The sequence below is a fragment of the Prionailurus viverrinus genome, chromosome D4 (assembly GCF_022837055.1).
Source record: "Prionailurus viverrinus isolate Anna chromosome D4, UM_Priviv_1.0, whole genome shotgun sequence".
NCBI lineage: Eukaryota > Metazoa > Chordata > Mammalia > Carnivora > Felidae > Prionailurus > Prionailurus viverrinus.
The window spans coordinates 30,553,206-30,566,748 of NC_062573.1; positions in this window are offsets into that span (position 1 = coordinate 30,553,206).

A 13,543-nucleotide genomic window follows, 5' to 3' on the forward strand; every position below is an offset into this window, starting at 1 on the left:
CTCCATCCGGAGGACGCCTCCCAGGCGAGCGTTTGCGGGCAGCTGTGAGCAGCTTGCCACCTAGCGGCGGAATGGAGGGTGGCGGGAATGAAGCCTGCAGGTCTCGGGAGCGAGAGGGCTTGAAGAAGGCAGAGTTCTTTAAAAAAATTCTCAAGTATTGCATTTCTGTTTCTGTGGTAAGATGAAAAGGAAATTAAGGCAAGCACATTCTGCGTCCGTGTGCGTGCTCGCCTTCTAACAGAGTCCTGTCCGGTGTTTATGAGAGTTGGAACCAAGTTCTATTTAATTGTCCAGGGCTAATGAGAAGAGAAAAAACTGTCTTAGATTATAAACGTTGCCTTAGGGTGGAGAGAAGACCGGATGCTGTCCCGGTGCAGCGTACAGCGGAAGATTTCGCACAGGTTTGGAGACAGAATGGAAGAGATTCACAGCCCTTCCAGAGCCAGTGAAGATAGGCCAGTCTTGAGAACAACCTATGCCTGGGCCTTGTGCATCATGTAATTCTTCCAGAGGCAATTTGATCTCAGCGAAACAAACTCATCACGTTAATGTTCATTTAACACCCACAACTATTTAATTTGTAAATGTGCTTCCTATAGTTGTATGAGATCTGTAAACACTAGGAATTTATGCATTTTGTTAAAATATTATTATAATAGATAATGTAATTGACATATATCTGACCTTTTATCCAAGTTTGAGAGTTACCGTTGTTGGCGGTAGTAATTCCAAGCAGAGGAGCCAGGATCCTGTTTTAGAAAGATCACTGTGGTGGTTGTATGGAGGCAGGGAGACTGATTAGAAAGGAAGTTCTGCTAATGTTTAGTCAGGAGAGGATGAGAGACTGAACTAGGATAGGGATAATAGGGAAGAAGAGGAAACATTCAACCAGTCTGGGAAAACTTGATGATTGATTTAGTATCCGAAGTCAGTCAGGTCAGTGGAGAGAAAGCATCAGCCAGGATCATTTTTAAGTTTGTAGTTTAGATGACTGGTGATATCAACTGAGATAAAGAATCCAGGAGGAAAGGTTGGGTGGGGGAAGTTGGATGTTTGCCTCAAGTAAAGGTGTGATGATAAAGGAAACCATAAATGTGGATGCCATCATCCAAGTAGAGTGTATAGAGGGAGAAGGCTGACAAGAATCCTGGGAATCACCAACATTAAAAGGGTGTGTGGATGAAAAGAATTCCGTGAAGGAGACTATGAAGAATCAAGCTGAAAGATAGGAAGAGAATCTAGAGAGGCTGGTGCCATGGAATCCAAGGAATGGGGAATTTAGGGAAAGTGAAATAATGAACAGCATTAAGTAGTACAGAGGGGTCTGCTAAGATAAGTTTTAAGTATTCCTTAATTTAAGCTATTAGAAGATCCTTTTGTGGTTGTTTTTCAAACTTTTATGATGGAAAAATGTCAAATATGAAAAGAAAGAACAAACAATAAAACAATGAATGTTTATTTACCTTGGGTAAGACCATTTTGTTGGAGAACCTTGTGCAAAATCACTTGTCTATGCCTCATTTGTTCTGTTGCCATAAGTGATCTGACCGAGGTGAAAGTACCTGCTTTCATGTACCTACTATGCTAATGATTCTCCAATGATAATTCATGGCCAATCTTGTTTCATCTAACTCTATACCCTTGCTCTCTCCTTCCACTTAATTATTTGGTGTATATTTTTGATATAGCATTTCATCAATAAATATTTCAGTATGTTACCTTTGAAAGACGAGGATTCTTCTTTAAACCAAACCACAGTACCATGTCACACCCCAAAAAGCCCGATAATTCCTTAATATCAAATATCTATTTGCTCATATTTCCCCCATTATCTTATAAATGTTTAGTTTAAGAAATTGTTTGGGGCACCTGGGTGGCTCAGTTGGTTGAGCATCCGACTTCAGCTCAGGTCATGATCTTGCAGTTCATGAGTTCAAGCCCAGGGTCAGAGCCTGACAGCTCAGAGCCTGAAGCCTGCTTCAGATTCTGTGTCTCCCTCTCTCTCTCTCTGCCCCTCCCCTGCTCGTGCTCTATGTCTCTCTTTCTCGCTCTCAAAAATAAATAAACATTAAAAAAAAAAAAAAAGAAATTGTTTGAACCAAAATCCAAATAAGGTCAATACATCACAGTTGATGTATCTCTTAAATCTTTTTAAATCTTTAAGTTCATCCTCTTTTATCCCTTACTGTTTTTGTCTTTTTAAAGTTTCTTTCTTTCTTTCTTTCTTTCTTTCTTTCTTTCTTTCTTTCTTTCTTAAAGTAATCTCTGTATCCAACATGGGTCTTGAACTTACAACCTTGAGATCAAGAGTTGTGTGCTCCACTGACTAAGCCAGCCAGGAGCCCCGGTTTGTTTGTTTGTTTTAATGTTTATGTATTTATTTTGAGAGACACACACATCATGAGCAGGGGAGGGGCAGAGAGAGAGGGAGAGAGAGAGAATCCCAAGCAGGCTCCTTGCTGTAGGTGTGGAGCCTGTGGGGCTCAATCTGGGGACCACAAGATCATGACCTGACCTGAAATCAAGAGTCAGATGCTTAACCCCCTGAGCTACCCAGGTGCCCGTTTTCTAAAGAAACCATGTCATTTGTTCTGTAGCGTTTCTCAAAGTCTGAATTTTTCTGAGCTTCTTCTGGTAAATTTATCATGTTTCTCAGTCCCCTGTATTTCTGGTAAATTGGTAGTTAGAGACTTAATCAGATTTAGATTTCATTATTTTGGCAAAACTAATTCATCAGTGGGTTTAGTATTCTCTCTCTCTCTTTTTTAGTACTCTTATCAGGAGGCATACAGTGGCCTGTTTGTGAGGTAAATTATGATGTTCATTGTCTAGACCAGTGTTTCTCACACCTGGCACTACTGACATTTGGGGACAGATAATTCCTAATTGTAGGTGGCTGTCTGTGCATTGCAGGATGTTTAGCGACATCCTTGGTCTGTACCCACTGGATGCCAGTAGCAACTCCCCCAGTTGTGATAATCAAAAATGTCTTTAGACATTGCCAGTTGTCTCCTGGGGGACAAAAAATTATCCCTGATTGAGAAGCACTGCTCTAGTTTCATTAATAAAGGAGTTAGAAAATAATATTCTCATTCTGTTTTTCCTTCTTTGTTTAGTAGGTAGAATACCTCTATAAAGAGAAACTTTTCCACAACAGCTTGTTACCCAGAGATATATTTCATGCAGGAAGGGCAAGAAAAATGGTTGTTTCTCTTTTATTTTACCAGCTTTTAATGAGTTGGTTCCCTTGCATTCTCCAAAAGTGACCAGTGAGGTTTTTTTTATGGTATCATTATGAACTCATAATTTAATACATGTATGATGTGTCTCAATTGTTGGTTGTTTTTATCATTTTTATTTTTTCATTAAATTTTTTAATGTTTATTAATTTTTGAGAGAGAGACAGAGTGCGAGCCAGGGAGGGGCAGAGAGAGAGGGAGACAGAATTGGAAGCAGGCTCCAGGCTCTGAGCTGTCAGCACAGAGCTTGATGCATGGCTTGAACTCAGGGACCGTGAGATCATGACCTGAGCCAAAGTCGGACCCTCAACCGACTGAGCCACCAGACACCCTTTTATTAATTTTTTTAACATTTATTTATTTTTGAGAGACAGAGCGTGAGTGGGGGAGGGGCAGAGAGAGAGAGAGAGAGGGAAACATAGAATCTGAAGCGGGCTCCAGGCTCTGAGCTGTCGGCACAGAGACCAACGCGGGGCTCAAACTCACAAGCTGTGAGATCATGACCTGTGTCGAAGTCAGACGTTTAACCGACTGCGCCACCCAGGCACCCTTGTTTTTATCATTTTAAAATTGTCCTATTTTGACCAGTTGGAACTTATTCAGGTTGGATCCTGAGTGGGTTTTTTTGACACAACCTTTAAGGTTTCTTGCTATTTAATATAGTAAAATGTTCCATGCTTATTTTGTGTATTCCTAAACTAGAGCTGGTATCAGCTATTTTTCCCAAAGACTCATAGTTCCTTTTAGTTGGAAATGGTATTTATTTATTTATTTATTTATTTATTTATTTATTTTTTCAACGTTTATTTATTTTTGGGACAGAGAGAGACAGAGCATGAACGGGGGAGGGGCAGAGAGAGAGGGAGACACAGAATCGGAAACAGGCTCCAGGCTCTGAGCCATCAGCCCAGAGCCCGACGCGGGGCTTGAACTCCCGGACCGCGAGATCGTGACCTGGCTGAAGTCGGACGCTTAACCGACTGCGCCACCCGGGCGCCCCGGAAATGGTATTTAGAGACTGTAATCTGGGATATAAGATTATTTGACTTTAGGAAGAGCAGTTTCATGAAGATAGTTGATTACCTATTGTTCTCAAAACAGTCCCCTCTACCATCTCTTTATTATGAAAAATTTCAAACATGCAGAAAAGTTGAAGGAATGCACAGTGAAGGCCTGTGTACCTTCATCTAGATTCAACAATTGTTAACATTTTGCTGTTTATTCTCTTTGTGTGTCTCTCTCTAATGTGGTATGATATGATAAATGACCTGATATAACATAATAAATTTTTATTGTACCATTTGAAAATAAGTTTCTGACATCATGGCATTATTAGCATTATCCTCTAAGGTCATTTCCTCTATAACCAAAATACCATTATCACACCTTGAATTACTTCATTTGGTTTCTTGATTCTCATATTTTATTGGCTCTTTCTTCTAGGTCTCTTTTGCTGATCTACTACATCTTCCTGACCTCTAAACAGTGGCGTACCAGGGCTCCATCACTGGATCTCTTCTGTTCTCTCTACACACATGCACAGCTGGTCATTTCTCTTGCTTGAGACCCTCAGTATAATGTTGAGTGACTTAATGACAGTAGATACTTGTATCTTGTTCCTGATCTTTAAAAGAATGCTTTTAATTTGTCACTGTTTTTTTTTTTTTTTATAAAGTCTATTTATTCATTTTTGAGAAAGAGAGAGTGCAGGAAAAGGGCAGAGATAGAGGGAGACAGAGAATCCCAAGTAGGCTCCCTGCTACTGGGGCAGAACCGGATGTGGGGCTCAAACTCACAAACTGTGAAATCATGACCTGAGCCAAAATCAAGAGTCAGACACTTAACTGACTGAGCCACCCAGGTGCCCCTTAATTTTTCACTATTAGGTTTCATGTTTACTGTGGGATTTTTTTGTAGCTACCTATTCTAGTTAGTTCTTATCACATTAAGTGGCATGTAACTAATCACATCAAAACCCAGTGGCATAGGGGCACCTGGGTGGCTCAGTCAGTTAAGTGTCCAACTTCGGCTCAGGTCATGATCTCACGGTTCATGAGTTTGAGCCCTGCATTGGGCTCTGAGCTGACAGCTTGGAGCCTGGAGCCTGCTTCGGATTCTGTGTCTCCTTCTTCCTCTACCCCTTGCCTGCTCACCCTCTTTCTCTCTCTCAAAAATAAATAAACATTTAAAAAAACCCAGTGGCATAAAACAAGTACTTATTCTCATAAATCTATTGATTTGAGTCAGCATTCTAAACTAGAATTGGCTACAGTGTTTGGCTATATGCCACCTGTCTCTTGTTCTTCCTGGGACCCACTGATAGCCTCAGAATGTTCTTCTCATTATGCTAGAAGGGTAAGAAGACAAGTACGGTTGTGCAACTGCTTTTCATGCCTTAGGGTCATGTCATGTCTGTCAACATTCCAGTGACGAAAGCAAGTCATATGGCCAAGCCCAAAGTATACTGTCTATAGTAGGGAGAAAAAAGATTTCTAAACAATGATACATTACTTTAATTAATTTTCTAAAATTAAACCAACTTTGCATTTATAGAATAAACCTAACTTGCTCTTGACGTTTTTCTTTTTCTTCTTCTCCTTCCCCTCCTCCCCTCCCCCACTCCTCCTTCTACCTTATTAGATTTGGGTTGCTTTTTAGGGTATTTTACAGTTTTATTTTTTATCAGTTTTGTATTGAAATATAATTCAAAGGCCATATAATTCACCCATTTAAAGTGTAAAATTCAGTAGTTTTTGTTATATGCACAATTTTGCAACAATCATCATAATTAATTCTAGAATATTTTCATCATTCCAAGAAGAAACCTCATGTCCATTGGCAGTCACTCCCTATATCCTGCCCCACAGTCCTAGGCAACGGTTAGTTAACTTTCTCATTGTATAGATTTACCTCTTCTGGACATTTAATATATGGAATCATGTAATATATGGTCTCTTGGTATCTTGTTTTTTTCACTCAGCATAACGTTTTCAAGGTTCATCCATGTGATAGAATGTATCCGTACTTCATTTTTTTTTATTGCTGAATAATATTCCATTGTGTGAATGTACTGTGTTTGTTCTTTGGCTGATTGCCATTTGGGTTGTTTCCACTTTTTAGCTATTATGAATGATGCTCCTATGAATATTCACGTACAGGTTTTGTGTGGACATACGTTTTCATTGCCTCATGTTCCTCATGTGTTTTGTTCCTCTATTCCCCCTTTACTACCTGTTTGGTTTAAGCTAATATCTTTTAGCATACCATTCTGGTTTTCCTATTTGCTTTTTTTAAACTTACATATTTTAGTTACTTTCTTGGTGGTTGCTCTGTGGATTATAATCTAGTCAAATTGTTGAAAGGTAAACACACAATTAATTACCTAAACCTTATATAGTTGATTTGCTTTGGGTAATTGCTGAAGAACACATAATCTGCTATAATGCTGGAGGTGGAAGTCCCCTAGCATGTTGTCTAATTAGTAGTGCTGGCTAGTAAGAAAGCTATTGATAGTGCAATTTATTGTTCATGTCATAAGCCATCTTATACTCCTCTTATTCTCATTGTTTTTCAGTGGCTTCTTAGGGGTTTACAGTCAAGCAGATATATTTTTCTTCTTTTCCAACACTTATGGGTCTTATTACTTGTTTTGGTTTCATGCACTGTCTAGACTGTCTAGAATAATGTTGAATAATAAGGGTGAAAATGATCAGTTTTGTCTTGGTTCTGACTTCTGTAAGATTGCCTAAAGTGAAGGACTGTCAACTCTACACGCTGGCATCCAGCTTATGCCAATGGCAAATGTAGCTAATCCTTAGTATTTTTTTTTGCTAAGCCACAGCCCTTTTTCAGAAACCTCACAGTAATATTCCCATAAGTGACTAGTTAATTGGAACTGGTATGATGAATGAGATCTGTTTGCCAGTTCTGGCCCTGGATTTTCTCTTGGATGTAGTTTGATATTGGCTGTTCATTTCAAATATTCTTTATCATGTTTCTATTTCTGGTTTACTAAAAACCTTTTTAAAAATCACAAATGGGAGCGTGCCTGGGTGGCTCAGTCAATTAAGCGTCTGACTTTGGCTCAGGTCATGATCTCTTGGTCTGTGAGTTCAATCCCCACATCAGGCTCTGTTCTGACAGCTAAGAGCCTGGAGCCTGCTTTGGATTCTGTGTTTCCCTCCCTCTCTCTACCCCTCCTCCACTCATGCTCTGTCTCTCTCTTAAATAAATAAACATTAAAAAAAAAAAAAGCTTCCAACTCTTGTTTTTGGTTCAGGTAATGATCTCAGGGTTTGTAGTTTGAGCTCCTCATCAGGCTCCACGCTACTGGTGCAGAGCCTACTTTGGGTTCTCTCTCTCTCTCTGCCCTTACTCCCTCTGGCACACATGCTTTCTCTCTCAAAATAAATAAATAAACTTAAAAAGTTCACAAATGGGGGGGGGCGCCTGGGTGGTTCAGTCAGTTGAGTGTTGGACTCTTGATCTCAGCTCAGGTCTTGATCTCAGGGCTGTGAGTTTAAACCCCATGTTGGGCTTCACACTGGAAGTGAAGCCTCCTTTAAAAAAAAAAAAGGATCTTAAAACAATTTTTTAAATGTTTATTTACTTTTGAGAGACAGAGAGAGACACAGAGTGCGAGTGGGGGAGGAGCAGAAAGACAGACAGAGAGAGAGAGAGAGAGAGAGAGAGAGAGAGAGGAGACACAGAATCTGAAGCAGGCTCAGGCTCTGAGCTGTCAGCACAGAGCCCGACAAGGGGCTCATGCTCACGGACTGCAAGTTCGTGACCTGAGCCGAAGTGGGACGCTTCAGTGACTGAGCAACCCAGGTGCCCCAATAATATCTTCAAAAAAAAAAAAATCACAAATGGATATTTAATTTTTTAAATGATTTCCCCATGTCTGTTAGAGTGATGAAATGGCTATTTCCTTTGGTGTATTCATGTTAATTACATTGATAGATTTTCTAGTTTAATCATTGCTGTAATCCTAGAAACATGACATATATTATTCTTTTACAATATTGCTAAGGGCACCTGGGTGGCTCAGTCAGTTAAGCGTCTGACTTCAGCTCAGATCAGGATCTCATGGTTTGTGAGTTTGAGCCCCACTTCAGGCTCTGTGCTGACAGCTCAGAGCCTGGATCCTTTGGATTCTGTGTCTCCCTCTCTCTCTGCCCCTCCCCGCTCATGCTCACTCTCTCTCTCAAAAATAAATAAACTTAAAAAAAAATTTACAATATTGCTAGATTTTTTTTTTATTATTATGTGCCAGACACCAGCGCTTCATGCTAGAGATACAACTGTGAACAATATCGACAGATAAAGTATCTGCCCGTATTGAACTCTCAATTCAGGGATGATAAAGAACATTTGCCAGCTCTCCCTGACGCTGTGCTTTTGGCAGAAACCACTCAAGATATGCCGTCTTGCAGAGCCTTGAGAGGTCCCAGAAAGAGGGCTGCGATCATTTAGTGGTATTTGCCACTGGATTGGAGGAGAGAAGACAGTGATGGCAAGCATCCTGCTATTTGCTATCCCTGGTTTGATGTTTTATTTAGGATTTTTCATCTGTATAACTTGTGTGAGGTTGTTAGGTCTTAGTAACTAATTTTGTAAATTGAGTGTAATGTAGGTCTTTTGGTAGGGGGCATCTATTCAACTGCTTTTTCAGTTTCTTCTGTGGCTATTGTCTTCTTCAGGTGTTCTGTGTCATTTTGGGTTGATATTCATTTATATTTTCCCAGACAATATTAATTGCACTGAGATTTTTTTGGTTTAGTTATATGAAGTTTCACTTAGTATTCTTTTTTTTTCTTTTTTAATGTTTATTTATTTTTGAGAGAGAGTACGAGCCTGGGAGGGACAGAAGAAGCGGGAGACAGAAAATCTGACCAGGCTCTGCACTGTGTGGGTTCAGCTTTTGGCTTTGTCCAACAAAGCTGAGGATGGCAGAAAGGATTACTCAAGACTCCATAAGAGAGGTGAGAGGGAGGCTAAGGGAAGTGTCCCTGAGCTGCTCTCAACCTCCCGTATTTATTGAGCATACATCTAGGGTAACTTGTGCAATACGTCAGTGGACTACATGTGAGTAACAACGTATAGAAAACGTGCAGAAACTCACATGTGGAACTTGAGAAACTCAACAGAAGACTATGGGGGAAGGGCAGGGGCAAAAATAGTTACAAACAGAGAGGGAGGGAGGCAAAATAAAAGACTCTTAAATACAGAGAACAAACTGAGGGTTGATGGGGCTGGAGAGGGAGAGAGGAAAATGGGTGATGGGCATTGAGGAGGGCACTTGTTGGATAAGCAGTGGGTGTTGTAGGTAAGCAATGAATCACGGGAATCTACCCCCAAAACCAAGAGCACACTGTATACACTATATGTTAGCCAACTTGACAATAAATTTTATATATATTCATATATAAAAAGAAATGTGCAGAAAAACAAGTTAAGACAGGATCAAATATTCCATGTGATAACATGGTCTAAGGAATTTATGAGCATAGGCAGGACCTAATCCCTAGATACACATTAACTAGATAAGCTAAGCATGGTCTGCTGTTTTCAGCAAGGCCAGAAAGCAGTGTTCTGCTTTGCAATGTATTCCCTATCATCTTCTAACCCAGGATATAGCTATTTGATTTCCCACAGTGCACTGTAGAGCCTGGTTCGAACTCAGGAACCGTGAGATCATGACCTGAGCCAAAGTCGAAAACTTAACTGATTGAGCCACCCAGGTGCCCCTAGTATTCTTAGATAGTTAAAAAAAATTCCTGTGTGCCTGTGTTTTTAGCCATTTCCTCATGCCACCTGGAGGGCTTGTGTAATCTTTTTCTCTTGGCTAGCTGTGCCAGTAGTTGGCTTATTTGCTTATTTATTTATTTGTTTGTTTGTTTGTTTATTTATACAGCTCCTAGAATAATCATTTCAATTGTTTTTCTGGTTTCTGGTTTATTGGTGTCTACAGTCAGCTTCATAAATTTTTCTTCTTTTCCTTAGCTTATGATATTCCTCTTTTCCTAGCTTCTTGAGTTGACTGCTCAGTTATTTGCTAGGCAACTTACGTAGTTAGCTGGTTTAAAAAAATTTTTTTACGCTCGTTCATTTTTGAGAGACAGAGTCCAAGAAGGGGAGGGGCAGAGAGAGAGAGACAGAGAGAGAGAGAGAGAGAGAGAGAGAGAAACCGAAGCAGGCTCCAGGCTCTGAGTTATCAGCACAGAGCCCGATGCTATGCTGGAACTCACGAGCTCTGAGATCATGACCTGAGCAGAAGTCAGCTGCTTAGCCGACTGAGCCACCCTGGCGCCCTTAGGTAATTAGTTGGTTTTAGATTTGTTTACCTGGCTAGCCCTGTCTGCAGCCTATTCTGCTGACGTCCTCACAGTCTGCAGTGCATGACCTCCTGCCCTCGCTAGGCACAGCTAATTGGTAAGGGTAGCCAGTTCATCTGCTGGGAGACCAGGCTTCAGAGACATGAATGTGGTATAGATAGATATCAGTGTCCATCTATATCTGCTTCTCCTTTCTTCATTGGGCATGTGGAATCTCATACTTCCAAGCTGCAAAATGTTAACAATTGGTAAATCTAAGTAAAGGTTATATTTTTATTGTGATTTTTCTGTAAGTTTTTTTTCCAAGTTAAAACTAAAAAATATACCAGTGCCCTAATTCCCAGAATAACCTGGATGGGGCCAGCCATGAATATTTTAAAAAACCACTCTAGGTAATTCTGAAGCACATTCCTGCTTAAGAAATCACTGTTGTAGGGATGCCTGGGTGGCTCAGTCAGTTAAATGTCTGATCTCCACTCAGGTCACGATCTTGCGGTTCATGGATTCCAGCCCTGGGTTGGACTCTGTGCTGACAGCTCAGAGCCTGGAGCCTGCTTTGGATTCTGTGCCTCCCTCTCTCTCTGCCCCTCTCCTACTCACCATGAAAAGAGATCCAGAGAGTTTACTAATTTACCCAAGGTTGTATAGTTAGTAAGTGACAGATCCAGAACTGAGCCTATGTCCTTAGTCATGATGTCAGTATGCACTTGAGGCTAAAACTTGCCTCAATAAAGATTTGATTGAGTTCTCAGTTGTTATTTATCTCTAAATGATGGTATGTAATCATACTTTTTTTCTTTTGCTCCAAGAATTATTTAAGAGGGCATTTAAAAAATGTCTTAGTGTTGTTTTTTTTTGTTTGGTTAACCTAATTTTTATTTTCCGTTTACAGGTTTATTGTGTTTGTGTGAAAAAATGTGGCTTATTTTGTGCTTGTTGGAATTTTTGAGATTTTTCCTTGTAGCTTAAGGTAATTTTTTTTTTTAAATCTCTATTGTGGCAATTTATTGTATTTTGACTTTCTCTGTATCTCTGTCTCTTCTTTAAAGTTGTAAAATCACTGTGGTTAGGAATTATGTCTAATTCATTTATTCATCTCTATATTGACCAGAATGTAATTGCCTGGCAGAGATGTTCAATAAAAGTTAGTTGACTGAATAAATTAATATTGATCCTTGTGGATTTTAAGAATACTATACATATAAAAATGCCAGAAGGAGGGGCGCCTGGGAGGCTCAGTTGGTTAAGTGTCTGACTTGATTTTGGCTCAGTTCATGATCTCATGGTTCAAGAAATCGAGCCCAGAGTTGGGCTCTGCGCTGGCAGCACGGATTCTGCTTGGGATTCTCTCTCTTTCCCTCTCTCTCTCTGCCCCCCCCCCCCAATAAATAAATAAACTTTTAAAAAAAGCCAGAAAGAGACTGTACCATTTCCTTTCCTTTGATCCATCCTCTGTGATATTGATAGTGGTCTATTTTCAGGACAACTAATAGTTGAATAAGATTCAATTGAAGCTGCATCCTAAGAGGAAAATGCACATTTTAAAGATCATTGAAGCACATGAGATTTTACAAATATAGTTGCATTTAGGAATTACTCTGAGAGCATGCCAAAATTTCTATTATTTTTTAAAAAATGTGTTTTTTAAGCCCATAAAATATTTTCACTGGTAAATAGATAAGGGAGTTAGAACTGGGAAGGAATCTTTTTTTTTTTTTCCTTTAAAGATTTTATTTTTAAGTAATCCCCACACCCAGTATGGGGCTCAAAGTCACAACCCCAAGATCAAGAGTCACATGCTCCACTGACTGAGCCAGCCAGGTGCCCCAGAACTGGAAAAAGTCTTAATAGCCATCCAATGCATCTCTTTCATTTTACAGATGTGGCTCAAAGACTTTAAGTAATTTGCACAGACCTGTATTACCCATCCCATGTTCTAGTTAGGACTAGACTATATGACCAGTTTTTAAAGTCCCCTGTGTATAGTTAATAAGTCATCCTTATTCATATTCTGGTATTCCTTTTTAATATTTTGACTTCTTGAGTTACTAAAGACAGAAAAGTATATTAAAGTCTTCTAGTCAATACCACCATTTCTGGTCGTTTCTACTTGGATTCCTTCCATCCCCACCCTACCTCTTGGATGTCAAATGCTAAGATTTGGGTTATCATAATCTTTGGTTTATGATATAGTCTCATCATTTATTGATGCTTTGATTGATTTCTTCTTAATGTGTAATAATAAGAATTTATGAAACCACCATCCCAAACAAAAACTGGGATCTTGACATTAACGTACATCTCACTGTATGGTCTCCTCTCTCACTTTGTCTCACTCCATATGAGGTAAGCATCTGAAACTCATGCCCATCATTACCTTGCTTTCCTTTTTATGTAGGTTTATTGCATCTCTCCCTCTCTGTATATTTCTTTTTGCCTATTTTGCCCATCCCCTCTGGCAACCACCACTTTGTTCTTATGAGTCTGTTCATTCATTTGTTTTGTTTTGTTTTTTTGATTCTACATATAAGTGAAATTATGTGGCATTTGTCTTTCTTGGTCTGACTTACTTCACTTAGCATAATACCCTCTAGGTTCAGCCAGGTTGTTGCAAATGGTATGATTTCTTTTTCTATGGCTGAGTAATATTGCATTGTGTATATATACACACCACATCTTTATCCATTCATCTTACCGACAGACACTTAGGTTGCTTCCGTATGTTGGCTATTATAAATAATACTGCAATTAACATAGATAGGGGTGCATATATCTTTTGAATTAATATTTTCATTAGAATTATTGGATCATTTTTATCTATTTACTTGAATTTAAAAAGGGTTTCATGTTGTCTGTAATCTTTTGGAGTTTATTCTTTTCACTTCTTGTTTCACTTTTGATGGTCTCTTGATCTGAGAAATTTTTTTCAAAGGCCCCATGATTTTCTTTCCATTTATCCTCATAGAG